Raw genomic sequence first — 16115 nt, 5'->3', positions numbered from 1 at the left:
GGAAAAGAACTCGACAAATGCGATCCATGGTGGAGGGTATATAAGATTCGGCCCGGCCGAACTTAGCACGCTTTTACTTGTTTTTTGCTTATTAGGATCCAAAGGCAAAAAAATGGGCGGTATGCGTTTATTTATTTGGAAAAAATTGCCATTCCTTATGGTATGGGACGACGGTCTAATCAACATATATGGTGTCATACTCCGCATACCTTAATTTTCAGTCAAATGTTATTCTTTTTCTCGAAAATTTTTTTTTATGAAATCTTTAAATAACCAAAATAACAGCAACTACTATATTGTAACCCTTTTTATAATAATAGCTTAGAACACATACACCGCACCTCAACCTCCAATAGAGAAACGACAACTTTGAAAACCTTTTTCTTAGTTAGCCCAAACCCTAATGGAACAGCAGCAGACTATATTGCTAAAGCCCCTACCTACCTTTCCTCCTTAATTTTGAACACAGTAGAAAAAGTGGCAGCGACAACAAAATCATTTAATATTTGATGAAATTATGTGTGTATAAACATTTAGCCAAAATGACTTTCTTCGGCTCGTTTTCCAACCACACACACACACACATTCCCTCGCAAGCATACCTGTGGGCTTGTGGCCCACTTTGTCTGCCTTTGTGTGTTCGAAATGGTAGGCGTTTTGTGCAAATTTACTTTGAATATGGTTATTTTCATCGGCCATTAAGGTGGCTGTTAAGGTGTTTGTTTGCATAAATTGTCATATAAAATGTACAAATATGGGAATTCTCTTTTTCTGTTGCAGGGTAGCTTTTGCTTTTCCGAGGGCGTTGGCACATTCGATCAGCTTGAATGCCCCTTAAATTGGTAGTGAAATAAATAATAGCTCAATTAGCCAACAAATTGAGGCCAGCCAAATTGGTTTCACATAATATTGGGTTCAATTCACTGAAGCGTTATTTACAATATATGCTGAGTGTAGATAGGTATATTTAAAAAATAACCCGGTTACCATTTAAATGAAAATTTATCGACTAAGGAAAGAGGTGATGTAGGTATTTTCTAATAGGTGTACAAATTTACACAAAGTGACTATAAAGGTGACTTTCATCATTGAGATGAAGGATGTCAAAGATAATCCTTGACGTTTTGAGCAACTAGATGGTGCAATTTTCATCCGATTTGGCTGAAATTATGCATGAAGTGTTGTGTTATGACTTTCAAAACCAGTGCTAAGTATGGTTCGAATCGGTGCATAACCTGATATTGGTGCCATATAAACCGATCTGGGATCTAGACTTTTTAAGCCTCTAGAGCGTTCAAGACTTATACGATTTTGCTGAAATTTTTTACAATGGCTTCTCCCATGACTTTCAACATACATGTTAAATATGGTCTAAATCGATCTATAGCCTGATATAGCTCCCATATAAACCGATCTCCCGATTATGCCTCTTGAGCCCCTCCAGGGCGCAATTATGATGCGAATGGACTGAAATATTCCCCAATGACTTCTACTATGGTATTTAACATTCAACACACTAATCCGAATCGGACTTGATATATCTTCAATAGCATAACAATTTTTATTCATTATTCTTGGTTTGCCTAAAATGAGATACCGCGCAAAGAACTCGACAAATGCGATCCATGGTGGAGGGTATATAAGATTCGGCCCGGCCGAACTTAGCACGCTCTTACTTGTTATACCCACCACCGATGGATGGGGGTATATTCATTATGTCATTTCGTTTGCAACACATCGAAATATCCATTTTCGACCCCATAAAGAATATATATTTTTGATCAGCGTAAAAATCTAAGACGATCTAGCCATGTCCGTCCGTCTGTCTGTTGAAATCACGCTACAGTCTTTAAAAATAGAGATATTGAGCTGAAATTTTTCACAGATTCTTTGTTTGTCCATAAGGAGGTTAAATTCGAAGATGAGCTACATCGAACTATATCTTGATATAGCCCCCATATAGACCGATCCGCCGATTTAGGGTCTCAGGCTCATAAAAGTCACATTTATTATCCGATTTTTGCTAAAATTTGGGACAGTTGTGTTAGGCCCGTCGACATTTTTTTACAATTTGGGCCAGATCGGTTCAGATTTGGATATATCTGCCATATAAACCGATCCTCCGATTTAGGGTCTTAGGCCCATAAAAGCCACATTGATTATTCGATTTTGCTAAAATTTTGGACAGTGAGTTTTGCTAGGCCCTTCAATATGCTTTTTGAATTTGGCCCAGATCGGTCCAGATTTGGATATAGCTGCCATATAGACCCATCTCCCCAGTTAAGGTTCATTTTTTGTCCGATTTTGCCGAAATTTGGGACAGTGAGTTATGTTGGGCACCTCGATATACCTCTGCAATATGGCACAGATCGGTCCAGATTTGGATATAACTGCCATATAGAGCGATCTCTCGATTTAAGGTTTTGGGCCCATAAAAGGCGCACTTTTTGCCCGATTTCGCCCAAATTTGTGACATTGAATTAAGTTAAGCCCTTCGACATTCTTCTTCAATTTGGTTCAGATCGGTCCAGATTTGGATATAGCTGCCATATAGACCGATATCTCGATTTATAGTCTTGGCCCCCAAAAAGGCGCATTTATAATCCGATTTCACTGAAATTTGACACAGTGACTTATTGTATGTTAGGCTTTCCGATATCTGTGTCGTATATGGTTCAGATCGGTTTATTTTTAGATATATACTTGAAGGATCAATATTTGGTTATACACAATTGAACAATGACTTATACCTATAAGTATTTGGTCCAAGTCCGAACATATTTCGATATAGCTACTATGGGGCGGGTGGGTATTCAAAGTTCAGCCCGGCCGAACTTAACGCCTTTTTACTTGTTGCAAAATAAATTTTGTTGAAGGGTATCATTTTATTCTACATTCCAAACTTCTGTCAAACCAGTAAAAATTAAAGCTTCTAGGATCCGAACAAGGATAATCAATAGACCGGTTTGCATTAGAGCTATATCAGGTTATAGACAGATTTGATCCATATTCGGCACAGTTGTTGAAAGTCGTAACAAAACACCGCATGTAAAATTTTAGCCAATTCGGATAAAAATTGTGGCTTGTAAGGGCTAAAGAAGTAAATTCGGAAGAACGGTTTATATGGGAGCTATATCAGGTTGTAGACTGATTTGAACCGTACTTGGCACAGTTGGAAGAAGTCATATCAAAACACTTCATGCTCAAAAAGTCAAATCGGGAGATCGGCTTATATGGGAGCTATATCAGGTTATAGACCGATGTGGAACGTACTAGGTACATGTGTTGGAAGTCATAACAAAACACTACATGCTAAATTTCAGCCAAACCGGAGAAAAATTGCAGCTTCCAGGGGCTCAAGAAGTCTAATCGAGAGATCGGTTTATATGGGAGCTACATCTAAATCTGAACCGAAATGGCCCATTTGCAAGCCCCGACGACCTACATCAATATTTAGTATCTGTGCAAAATTTTAAGCGGCTAGCTTTACGCGTTTGACCGCTATCTTGATTTCGACCGATTGACAGACGGACATTGCTAGATCGACCCAGAACGTCTAGCGGATCGAGAATATATATACCTTATGGGGTCTTAGACGAATATTTTGAAGTGTTATAAACAGAATGCTGGATTAGTATACCCCAATCCTAAGGTAAGCTCACAAAGAAATCGAGAGTCGTTAATGGGTTAACCGGTCTTCCAATTTGATATCTCAAGTGCCTTAAGTGGTTTATGTTTAAGTTCGATTTGGGTTCTTTAGCATCTGAAAAGCTAAGTTTCCAACATACTTAACATAAGTTGTTTTGTTATGGCTTCCAAAATACCTGCCAAATATGTTCATAAATGGAAATTTCCCCTTGTTATTCGACCTACTGTACATTTTTAAAATATTTGGTTAAAAATTTGTTATAGTTCCTTTCGATTTGACTGCTTGAGCGCAATTCGTATCCAAATATTAAAAAAATCCTTTTGCGCTTCTCTAAAGAACTTCAATACTTCAAATGGCTGAAGGTATGCATGTGGTCCAAAATTTGTTAATTAAATCCTTTCGATTTGACTACTTGAGCGCTATTCATTTCTTATGGCTTCCAAAAGATCTGCCAAGTGTGTTCTAAAGCGATCCATAACTGGAAATACGACTATCCTATTTTTAACCGATCTGCAGTGCAGTTTTTTAAGTATTTGGTTGACAATTTTCATGTGGTTCAAAATGGGTCAATAACCTCATTTCGTGGTGGAGAGTGTACGAAATTCGGCGCAGCTCAACATTTCGAGTTTTTAATAGTTTCCTAATCACATTTTTTATACCCTACACCACCATTGTGGTACTGGGTATAATAACTTTCGGCATTTGTTTGCAACGCTTAGAGAAGAACTAGATCCAGTATATCGATCGGCTTAGAATCACTTCCTGATTCGATTTAGCTATGTCCGTCGGTCCGCCTGTCCGTCTGTCTGTCCATGTATTCTTGTGATCAAGTTACAAGTCGCATTTATTGCTAGATTATCATGAGATTCTGCACAAGTCTCGTTTTTGACCCAAAGACGAACGCTATTGATTTTGCACGAAATCGGTTCAGATTTAGATATAGCTCCCATATATATCTTTTTTACGATATGGCCTTTTAAGACTGTAGAGCTACAATTTTAGTCCGATCTTTACAAAATTTGGCGTGAGGGTCTTCATTTGACGTCTTCATATGTGTGCATAAAAATCGGTTCACTTTTATATATAGCTCCCATATATATCTTTTATCCGATATGGACTTTTAAGGCTGTAGAAACTACAATTTTAGTCCAATCTTTACAAAATTTGGCATGAGGTGCTTCATTTGACATCTTCATTTGTGTGCAAAAATTCATAAAAATCGGTTCAGATTTAGATATAGCTCCCATGTATATCTTTCATCCGATATGGACTTTTAAGGCTGTAGAAGCCACAATTTTGGTCCTATCTTCACAAAATTTGGCATGAGGAGCTCCATTTCACGTCTTTATATGTGTGCAAAATTTCATAAAAATCGATTCAGATTTAGATATAGCCCTCATATATATCTTTCATCCGATATGCCCTTTTGAGGCTGTAGAAGTCACAATTTTTGTTCGATCATTACAAAATTTGGCATGAGGTGCTCCATTTCACGTCTTTATATGTGTGCAAAATTTCAAAAAAATACGTTCAGATATAGATATAGCTCTCATATATATCTTTCATCCGATATGGCCTTTTAAGGCTGTAGAAGCCACAATTTTGGTCCTATTTTAACAAAACTTGGCATGATGTGCTCCATTTCACGTCTTTATATGTGTGCAAAATTTCATAAAAATCGGTTTAGATTTAGATATAGCCCTCATATATATCTTTCATCCGATATGGCCTTTTAAGGCTGTAGAAGCTAAAATTTTTGTTCAATCATTACAAAATTTAGCTTGGAGTGTTTTATTCCTCGTCCTCATATGTGTGCAAAATTTCGTCAAAATCGGTCTAGATTTAGATATAGCTCCCATATATAACATTCATCCGATATGGAATTTTTAAGCTGCAGCAGCCACAATTTTGGTCCGATCTTTACATCTTTACATCTTCCATCCGATATGGCCTTTTAAGACTGTAGAAGCCACAATTTTGGTTCGATCATTACGAAATTAGGCATGGTGTGTTTTATTCAACGTTTTCATATGTGTGCAAAATTTCATAAATATCGGTTCAGATTTAGATATAGCTCCCATATATAACTTTCATCCGATTCCGTATTTCCACCACCCATTTATATAGACAGTGAATAATCTTAGTTATATTAAGGGCCAATTTGTTCGTCATTTCCTTGCTTACTTCGCAGCCTCGATGATAGCGTTGTAAATATATTTCTTAATAATGTGGATTTTTGAAATTAGCTCCCATATACACCCATCCCCCTTGCCATATCTACACACCAGGTGTCGTATACGCAATAAAACAAAAATCGTATGTTCATCATACGCACCCTGTACTCAGGTAAATGCAATGCTTAAAAGGATTCTTAACAATTGGTTTGTTATGCAAAAAAATCCAGAAATTTGTTAATATACAAAATATTTTGAAGTTGTTAAATTTTAAAGTTTACCATGACTATTTTTCTCTTTATTTTAAAGTTTAAATTTTTACAAAAAAAAAAATTTTAAAATTTTTTCTCAAATCTTTGCTTACTTTGCTTGATATCCATTATTTGATTCAACTCCTACAATATTTCTCTTTTGCAAAAGAAAGAAAAAAAATAAATAGAAGTCAGAGCAAAAAAAAAAATCGAAAAAGCAAACTTTGCATCAACTTGCTGCTATTTGCGTTTTGACCCTTATCGCATAGCATGGTGTTCGTGCCATTATTTGATGCGTAAATTTAAGGCTGTGAAATTGCTTTTTTCTTGTAATAAAATTACAAATCAAAGCCATGACTATAAATGAAAGTAGCTATAGACAGACAGAGAGACAGTTGAATAGCAAGTAGAAAAAAAGCCAACATAAATTGACGTACTGCAAATTGGAAAAGTATTTTAATTATAATACCAAATACATTGACTGTCTAGACTTTTTTCTTTTGCATACTCTTTGATGTTGACTTTAAAGAGCATAGACATTGTGTAGAGCTTCTTTCAAATGACGAAAATGCAGAGATGACGCAAAGAAATCTTATGGTTTTTGACAATCAGCTACTTGAAAGGTCAAAAATAGCAAATCTTGTTAATAATTGTATTTTCTTTAGAAATTCGATGAAATCTTATTTCCCTTTTTTTGAGTTTCTAACGTGGGTGAGAAAAACTTCTAAAAATAAAAGAAATTTTCCAGGTAAATTTATTTTGAGAAGTTCTACTGAATGCCTTTCACCTTAGGCTTAAAATATGTCACACAGTGGTTATAAATTTATTTCAAGGCTAAAGGCTATTTAAACTGCAGGGTAAAAAAACTTTCTTTTACTCTGAAAAAAAAAAAAATTGTCTGAAAAATTTTTCAATTAAAAATTTTATTGAAAATAGAAATATTTTCAATTAAAAAAATTAATTGAACCAATAATTTTTTTAATTGAATCTGAACTTTTTTTTGTATTGCAAACGTGATTGAAATTTTCAATTAAAGTATTAATTGATTCAATAATTTTTTTAATTCAATCTAAACTTTTTTCCAATTACGATCGTTATTGAAATTTTTGTAGTTATCAATTAAAAAATTAATTGATTCGATACTTTTTTCCATTGAACAAATTTATTGAGATTACATTGCAGGATATTGTACAGCTTACGACCATTGTTTTATGCTTTCTATTCAAAGAATAGTATAGCAAAAAACATTTAAATGTCAGCAAAAGTGTGTTGTTGCTAGAAGCATTTGACTGGTTTCCCGTATTGCGATTTCATTTTCGGCTAAGAAAAATCATCAGTGGGAGATGTCAAATGGGTCCTCTTTTGCAATTAAAGAATAACGACAAAAACCACCAACTTTTTTTCTTTTTGTCATTGAAATTCATTGAAAACAGATGATTTTATAGAGGGTAAAATGTTTTTTTTTTTTTGTATTGAACTGGCGATGAAACGAGTGTCAAAAAATTTTTTTTTCAATAATTTTTTAATGACTGACCACAAAGTACCGGCCAGAATCTAAAAAGATCCAATATGGGACATAATAAAAAGTATTCGAGACTAGAGTACGAATATGATATTAAAAATCGGGTACATGTAACTAGGGGGCCATTCCAAGCCCATGATTCTGCTCGAAGAGCCATGCACAAGAATTGTGAAATCCCACGTGAAGTGGGAGTTAAGGGATTGCTTGAGAATGTGTGGTTGTGGAGGTGAAAAATTTGAGGCGATGTTACGTCACGAATTGAATTCTCTGTGTGGATAATAAGTAGACTGCAATTTAGCGGGAGTTTTAACTTATTATTATTGATACACAGAGGAATAATAAGTCGAATGAGAAAATGAAGTATGCCAAAACGAGAAGGAGAAATAAGAAGTCCCAAAGTGTTGGCTTATGAGATGTACAAAAGTGAGAGTTGGGGAAAGAGTGGAGAAGTGTAGGACATTTCCATTGCATCCCCTGATCTTCTGTGTGACGTATACTTACAAGCCGTCATTTCTTTGGGATCAGACTGCGTACCCTTAATACTCAATATCGATCGACCACCCGACTTCATAACCATTGAGCCCCGGCCGATTATGTCGACTTCAGAGAGTACACCAATTGCCGCTTCAGTGAGCTGACACCCTCTCAAATATGCCGAGAGGAAATTCCCAGACATCATTAATGCATTAGCCGCTCGCTTTATACCTTCATAACCATTGAGCGCGGCCGATTATGTCGGCTTCAGAGAGTACACCAATTGCCGCTTCCGTGAGCTGACACCCTCTCAAATGTGCCGAGAGGAAATTCCCAGACATCATACATCAAACATCGCTTTATACCAGTCGGTCGAATACCCCAAGTGTGGCCCATTTTCCCGGCGCCGGTAGTGGTACTCGCAGACGAGCGGGATGGGATGATGGGATTCGTTCACGGAACCCACTGAACCCAGAATCAGCGAGCTGAATTTGGAAATAAACAACGAATATAAACAGAATTTGTGGGTTGAATACTTGGAGCAATGTAGCTTAGGTACCGGCTTAGGCAAGCTGTGGTCTACTGTTAAGTCATTCCCGGTAGAAGGGATGACAGAACCTCAGAAACTGTTGCTCACCTTGCTGCGGTTGTAGAAGAAGTGAAGTTTTATAAATTAGAGAAAAGGCAAGTGAGCCACCACCCCAAAAGGGAATATTGGACGATCATGCCAATATGGGACTTAAACGAAAAACATTGGGGAGTATGCCATTAAAAATTGAGTCCAAGTAATGGGGGTAATTGGAAGAAACTAACAAATATAAAACTTAAATTTGTGTCAAAGTATTTAGGTAGTTTCCCCTTACCATAATATTCAAAAACGCCAGATCTCGGCGATGAGTGGCGCGATTTAAGCGAAATTTTGGTTGCTTTCTTATAGTAGACTGGTATCCAACTTTTGGGGGTAAAGGTCGGGGAGCAACCCTGCCCCAAAAACCAAACAAATAGATGTATAGAGCAATCATGCCAATATGGGACTTAAATAATATGTTTTTGGGAGAAGATATCAGATATTGTATCCAATTTAGGGAATAAGTGTTTGGGGGCCGCCCGCAACCAAACAAAACATTGCAATATGGGGCTCAAATAATAGTTATTTGAGAGAAGAACACGAAATCTTAAATCTATATTCAAGAATAAATGTCTGCGTGGCCACACCACCCTCGAAACGTTCCCAAACCGAACGTATCTTCCGACCATGACAACTTGAGGCTCAAAAGGTATTTGGCAATAGAATACATATCGGACCGCCCCACTCCCAAAAAGAAAATTTAGACCATATATGGCAATAAGGAGTTCAAATGAAATATATTTGGGAGTAGAGTAGGAGAACACCACCATTTTGACCGATAGTTAAAATATGGAAACCAAATGAAAGGCATTTGGAAGAAGAACACTTTTATTATATTTTAATTTCGGAGCTAGTGTATGTGGCGAAGCCTCTTCCCCGAAATGCCCGTTGTCTTAAAATACTCTTGTATATATTTTACTAGCTGACCCGGGCCCGCTCCGCTGCGCCTTCTTTTACTTAATATGGAACAAAAGTTACCTTGAAATATTTATTTTCGACAATTAAAGAGCTTTTAGTGAAATACCATGCTACGAATATATTGGGTTGCCCAAAAAGTAATTGCGGATTTTTTAAAAGAAAGTAAATGCATTTTTAATAAAACTTAAAATGAACTTTAATCAAATATACTTTTTTACACTTTTTTTCTAAAGCAAGCTGAAAGTAACAGCTGATAACTGACAGAAGAAAGAATGCAATTACAGAGTCACAAGCTGTGAAAAAATTTGTCAACGCCGACTATACGAAAAATCCGCAAATACTTTTTGGGCAACCCAATAGTATATCGCTTGACTAATTGTTTAACAATATAAGTGCCTTTGTCCGAATCCCATATGATCTTTATTGGTCTACGAATTTAAGTTTGGATGTAAGGTGTACTCCATTCTTAAAATACTTTATTTCAGCCCGCTACTCTCATGATATCTGATTTAGGGGTGTTTTCGGGGGTGAGGTGGTCCTCCAGGCACTTGGCCCTGAAAAATTATCAGCAACCCCTAAACCCATATTGTCATTGGTTTAGGGGAGTTTACACGATGAGGCGTTCCCCAAACACATGGCCCAAAATCGGTTATCATATTCATTTTCTAATCTTAAATACCACATATTGGCGCGGTCGAAAAATGTTTGTCCTAAATACATGGTCCTAAATTTGGATATCAAATTCGTATTCCACTCCCAAATACCTTTATTTGAGCCCTATTTTGCGATGGTCACCAAAAAATTGCAGCTTGTAGGGTATTTTGGGAAAGAGGTTGACCCCCAGAAAATCGGTCCCGAAAGTGGGTATCAATTCTTGCTCTGGGGGGTAGAGCAAGAATTGATACCCACTTACTTTTCATTTCATTTAATCTCCACATTGACATGTTCGTAAATATGCCCGATTTAGGGTTGTTTTGGGGATTGGGGTGGTCGCCCAAACACAAAGCCCGGAAAATATATCAGCAACGTGCTCTATTCTCATATATCATATATTTGAACCCCATATTGCCATTGCCCTCAAAATTGGATATCAAATACGTTTTCAAAGCTCATTTAAACTCCTTATTGCAAAAGTCAGCAAATATGTTCGGTTTGGGGTATTGGCCCTAAAAACTATAAATATTTAGTTCCACTCTCTTTACGAACCAAGTCCCCCTAGCACTTGGTTCGACAATTGGATATCAGATACGTTTTCTTATCCTACATACCTTTCATACAATTTCGCTTAAATCGCACCACCAATCTCTGAGATCTGGCGTTTCTGAAAATTAGGGTAAGGGGGAGGGTCCGTCCCCTCTTTAGATATCAAAAAATGTAGTACCCTATTTTCACCACGGGATCATTATGCACCATCTGTGAAAATTTCAAGAAAATCGGTTCAGCCGTTTCCTGAGTCTGTAAGCAACACACAAACAATTAAACAACCCTACAAATAAACACAAATTGATTTTTCTATATAAGATAAACAGTTAAGATAATGTACTGTCTATATGAGGTATTCAATAAGTCGTATTTGGATAGCAATCGGACATCCATATCGAATTTAGTAGCTGACATATTTTGGGGGCTGAGGTTTTTAGCAAATGGAGTACAAAATTAAAGCTACTCAACAAGCCTAAGAACCTTCGAATGAGGTTTTAGACCAACTAAGATAAGATCATATGGGATTGGAATGAAGGCATTTAGTAGTAAAATACTTTTACTTAAACGTCATGCATATAAAAGCAAAATTAAAAAAAAGAAAGTACTTAATTAATTCTTAAAATTCTCTTTAATTCAAAGTTTTCTACAGAATTAAAATTTCAACTTTATTTTATACAAAAATGAAAATATGACAAAGTTTCCCTCGACAGTCAACAACATGGTAGTTTCAGAGTTCAGTGACCATTCTCATGCTTTAGGATGCTTATGATTTTTTGTCACTTCCGTCATCATTTATTTTACATTGCAGCTCATCTTGGATTGTGGTTTCATTTTTCTAAGTATTAGCTTGAATATAAATTTTGCATTTCCCTTATATTATACCACCTAATTTCTAACTTTTCTCTACTAACATATATTTCATATTTATGAGCTCTTTAACTTTTGTGTTTTTTTTAATTAACACTACCACCTCAAGACACTTCAACTACTTGGAGCATAAGGATATTATACACTGTTTTGCCTAAACTACCATAACACATTTCGAAACTCTTTTGTTTAGTCTTTATTCATGTGGTCGAGAGCAATATCTTGAAGCAGGTGCCGTTGTTGGTTGATTCAGATTTCATTTTCTATGCCACTCACTTGGAAACCCTTAATTGCTCTTGAATTAATACAAGTGCCCCATATATTATACATCACTACTGGTAACATTTCCCCATTGTTAACTGCCTTCTCATACAAGTTGGGATTTTCTTTTTTTCTCGTTTCATGAGTTGTATGTACTTGATGCAAGGCTTTCTTCGACCGGTATGCCCAACAACTCGGTGTACCCAAACCATCATAGAAGGCATGTCTAGACATAATTTCTCATTTAATGAGGCTGTAATCCTTGGCTAAGGCAAACCGAATACTTCAATAGTATTCGTGTATAAAGACTTCTGCAGTGTAGTTTCTTCGTTTTCTTCGGCAGTAGTTTTGAAGTTTCTCTACAAGTACTGTTATGCTATGCTATGTCCCAGCCACTACGGCCAGCCTTAAAGATATTGTTAGTTTTATTGTGCACATTCATCTGACGAGTAGTTCTTTTGTTGATGATGATTGTGAAGATGTATATGGGCTATTGCGAGAAATATTAAATTTTGGACATTTAGAGTCAATACAACGAATGATTAGGAATTGAGAGACAAAAAAAAACACGTAAGGTTCTACATGTAGATCCTCCACCATGGATGTTCGGGCGATGTCTAAATGTAGCCCAAAAGTCATAGTGGAATTAAGGTCTTTGCAGGCTGTAGAAAAAACTTTTTTGAAATATTTTTAGTATTCGGATGAGAATTGTGCTCTGAAGGTGCTCAAGAAGCCAAATAGGAAGATAAATTGGTTTGGGTAGTAATAAAATGTTATAAAGCGATTTGGAAGCCATAGCAGACCACCATATTTCAGCCAAATAGTATATTCATTAAAACAGGAAGCTCAAGAAATGAAAATTGAGAAATCGATATATATGCAAGTTTAAGAACATAAGAGACACGATCTTCAGTTACTCAAGAAGCCAAATCCAAAATTAGTTTTTATGTGAGCAATATCGGGATATAGACCGATATGGACCATATTTGGCCTGGGTGTTAGAAGTTATAACAAAATTTTAAAATTTTGGATTGCTTCAAATCAGCTAAATAAGATTGAATCTTTTATATTCTGCCAGCCTGGAATTGCTCATATGTATAAAAATAAGTATAAACAATATGCTAGAGATGCCGGTCGATTTTTTTCTTAAAAGTCACCGTTATCATCGTTTACGTTTAATTCAACTCAGTAATGATGATGACTTTATATCACGAAAGAATTCAGCAACAAGATGCGGTTATTGTAATGTGTGCATTATTATATTCATATATCCACAATAGTATAAGCGTTATTCAGAACCTTAACGGAGCAATTCTTATTTAAATTTGTGTGAAATTTTGGGATTGCTGTTCGGTTATGAACACCACGAATGGATGGAATAGGTCCATAACCAATGGACCCATACAAACAAGTCTTTACACCCTAAACCATTGGAAGGAGATATACTAATTTCGTAATTACGTTTGTAACACATCAAAATAATGATCTGAGACCCTGCAAAGTATATATTCTTGATGTCTTGACATTTTAAGTTGATCTAGCCACGTCCGTCGATCTAGCCACGTATAGACAAAATCAGTTCATAACCTGATATAGCTAGCATATAAAACGATTTTGGATCCTGACTTCCTTAGCCTCTAGAGGTCGCAATTGTTATTCGATTTGGCTGAAATTTGCAATGAAGAATTTTGATTAGACTTCCAATAACTATAACAAGTGTGGTCTACATCAGTTGGTAACCCGATATAGCTCAAATATAAACCGATCTGGAATCTTGACTAGCTGGGACTCTAGAAGGCGTAGTTATTATCCGATTTGTCTGAAGTTTTGCACGATGTATTTTTTTATGATTCCAAAAACTAGGACAAGTGTGGTTTAAATCGGTTCATAACCTGATATAGCTCTTATATAAACCGATCTTGGATCTTGATTACTACAGCCTCTAGAGGGAGCAATTAGGCAATTTTTTGTTAGGATTTCCAAAAACTCTGCTAAGTATGTCAAAATCGGGTCGTCACCTGATAAAAATCCCAAATAAAACAATCTTGACATTTTGAGCCTCTAGAGGTCGCAATTTTTATTAGATTTGGAGTGAAGTGTTTCGACTTGACTTTTCCAAGAATGGTCTTAGTCGTTTGAAAACCTAATATAGATTCCGATCATATTTCTTGAGCCTCTAGAAGGTGCAATTCTTATCCGATTTTAAAATCGAACCACAAATACATTCGCAAATTGCAAAATACGAAGTAAAATTAAAAAATCAGACCATAAATGAATATTTGGCAGTTCGAAACATTTTTCAAAATACCGAGGTGACCAACTTTAGGGACCTGCCAAAAGCGCATACGATATCGTTTACACCTAAGCTCTAACCATTTCAAATTTCAAAGAGATATCTCTGCCCGTTGTCACACGTCATATTTTTTACTAGTTTTTTTTTTCGATTTTCTTCCACTGTGAATCGGTCCAAATTTAGATATAACTGCCATATAGACCGATCTCTCGATTTAAGGTCATAGGCCATAATTGTCATAGGTCATAATTGCCGCATTTTTTGTCCGATTTCGCAAAAATTTGGTATAGCGAGTTGTGATAGGCTCTTTGATATCATTGTTTAATACGGTGCAAACCGGCGCAGATTTGGATATGGCTTTCATATATACCGATTTAAGGTTTTAGGCCTGTAAAATGTTAATTTTCTAGCCGATTTCGCTGAAATTGGACGCAATGAGTTGCGCTTCACTCTTCGACATTTGTACCGAGTATGGTTAAGATAGGCCCATATTTCGATATTAATGCCATATATACCGATCTCTCAGTTTAAATCCTTAGACCCATAACGGCCTAGACCCCTGCAGATTTGTATGTAGCTGCCATATATACCGATCTTCCGTTTGAATTTAAGGCCCATAAAAGTTAAATTATTTATTGATTTCGTTGAAATTTGGCACATTGCCCTTTTAAGCTCTTCGCCATCCGTTCTCATTATAGTACAGATCGGTCTATATTTGGTTAGAGCTGCCATATAGACCGATTTCTCAATTTAAGGTTTTGGTCCCATAAAAAGTGCATTTTTTAACCGGTGAATTTGATAAAATGAGTTGTGGTAGACCCTTACATAGCTTTCCTGAATGTGGTGGAGATCGCACCATATTTAGATATAGCTGTTATGGATTCGTAAATGATGAATTTTTTTACCGTATTATGACGAAAGGTGATTAAAATATATTTCCAAAAACGGCCCGGCCGAACTAAATGCCTTTATATTTGTTTTGATTTCCAATAGCTACGACAAATATCGGGTTTTAACCTGATTAAGCCGCACACTCATCGATAATTGTTAGTAAAATCAGCAAATATGTTAGCTGTAACAGCAGAAAGTCTGCTAAAAATAGAACAGCAATAATTTGTTGCTGAAACACCAAACATTTTTTGCTATTTTCAAATTTTAAAAAGTTTAAAAAACCTTAAATATGTCCTAAATATTTCAAAATTTTTTTATTCCATTCTATCTTTCAATTTTATAAGCAATTAACATAAAATTTTTTTCAATTTTCTACATTTTGCTAATTTTTGATCGAATTAAAATAATTATGATTTTAAACAAAAAACTAACTCCTAAAATTGTCAAATTTTTTCATTAATATACAGCAAATGCCTCAAAATTTCAAAAATATTAAATGTATTTATTGGAAAGTTTACAATTTTTAATTTAATATCAGCAGACAGTGTTTGCTGATTTCAGCAGACTATATAAACCGATCTTCCGATTTAACTTTTTGAGCTCTTATAGGGAGCAATTCTTTTCCGATATGGCTTACATTTTGCATAAAGGCTTCTACTATGGCATCCAACATCCAAACCTAATATTATCCGAATCGGTTAATAACCTGATAGAGCTCCAATAGAAAAACAATTCTTATCCAGTATCTTTTGTTTGCCAATAAAGAGATATAGAGCAAAGAACTTAGTAAATGCGATCCATGTTGGAGGGTTCATAAGACTCGGCCCGGCCGAACTTAACATGCTTTAACTTGTTTGAATCTCCATTTGTTTGATCATACATGTCCGTCTGCCCGTGCATCTTTCTGTCTATTAAAATCATGCTACAGCCATAAAAAATCAGATTTATGGCAGTTATATTCAAATATGATCCGATCTTGACCAT

This window comes from Stomoxys calcitrans, chromosome 5, assembly GCF_963082655.1.
Source record: "Stomoxys calcitrans chromosome 5, idStoCalc2.1, whole genome shotgun sequence".
NCBI lineage: Eukaryota > Metazoa > Arthropoda > Insecta > Diptera > Muscidae > Stomoxys > Stomoxys calcitrans.
This window is presented reverse-complemented; position numbering follows the sequence as displayed.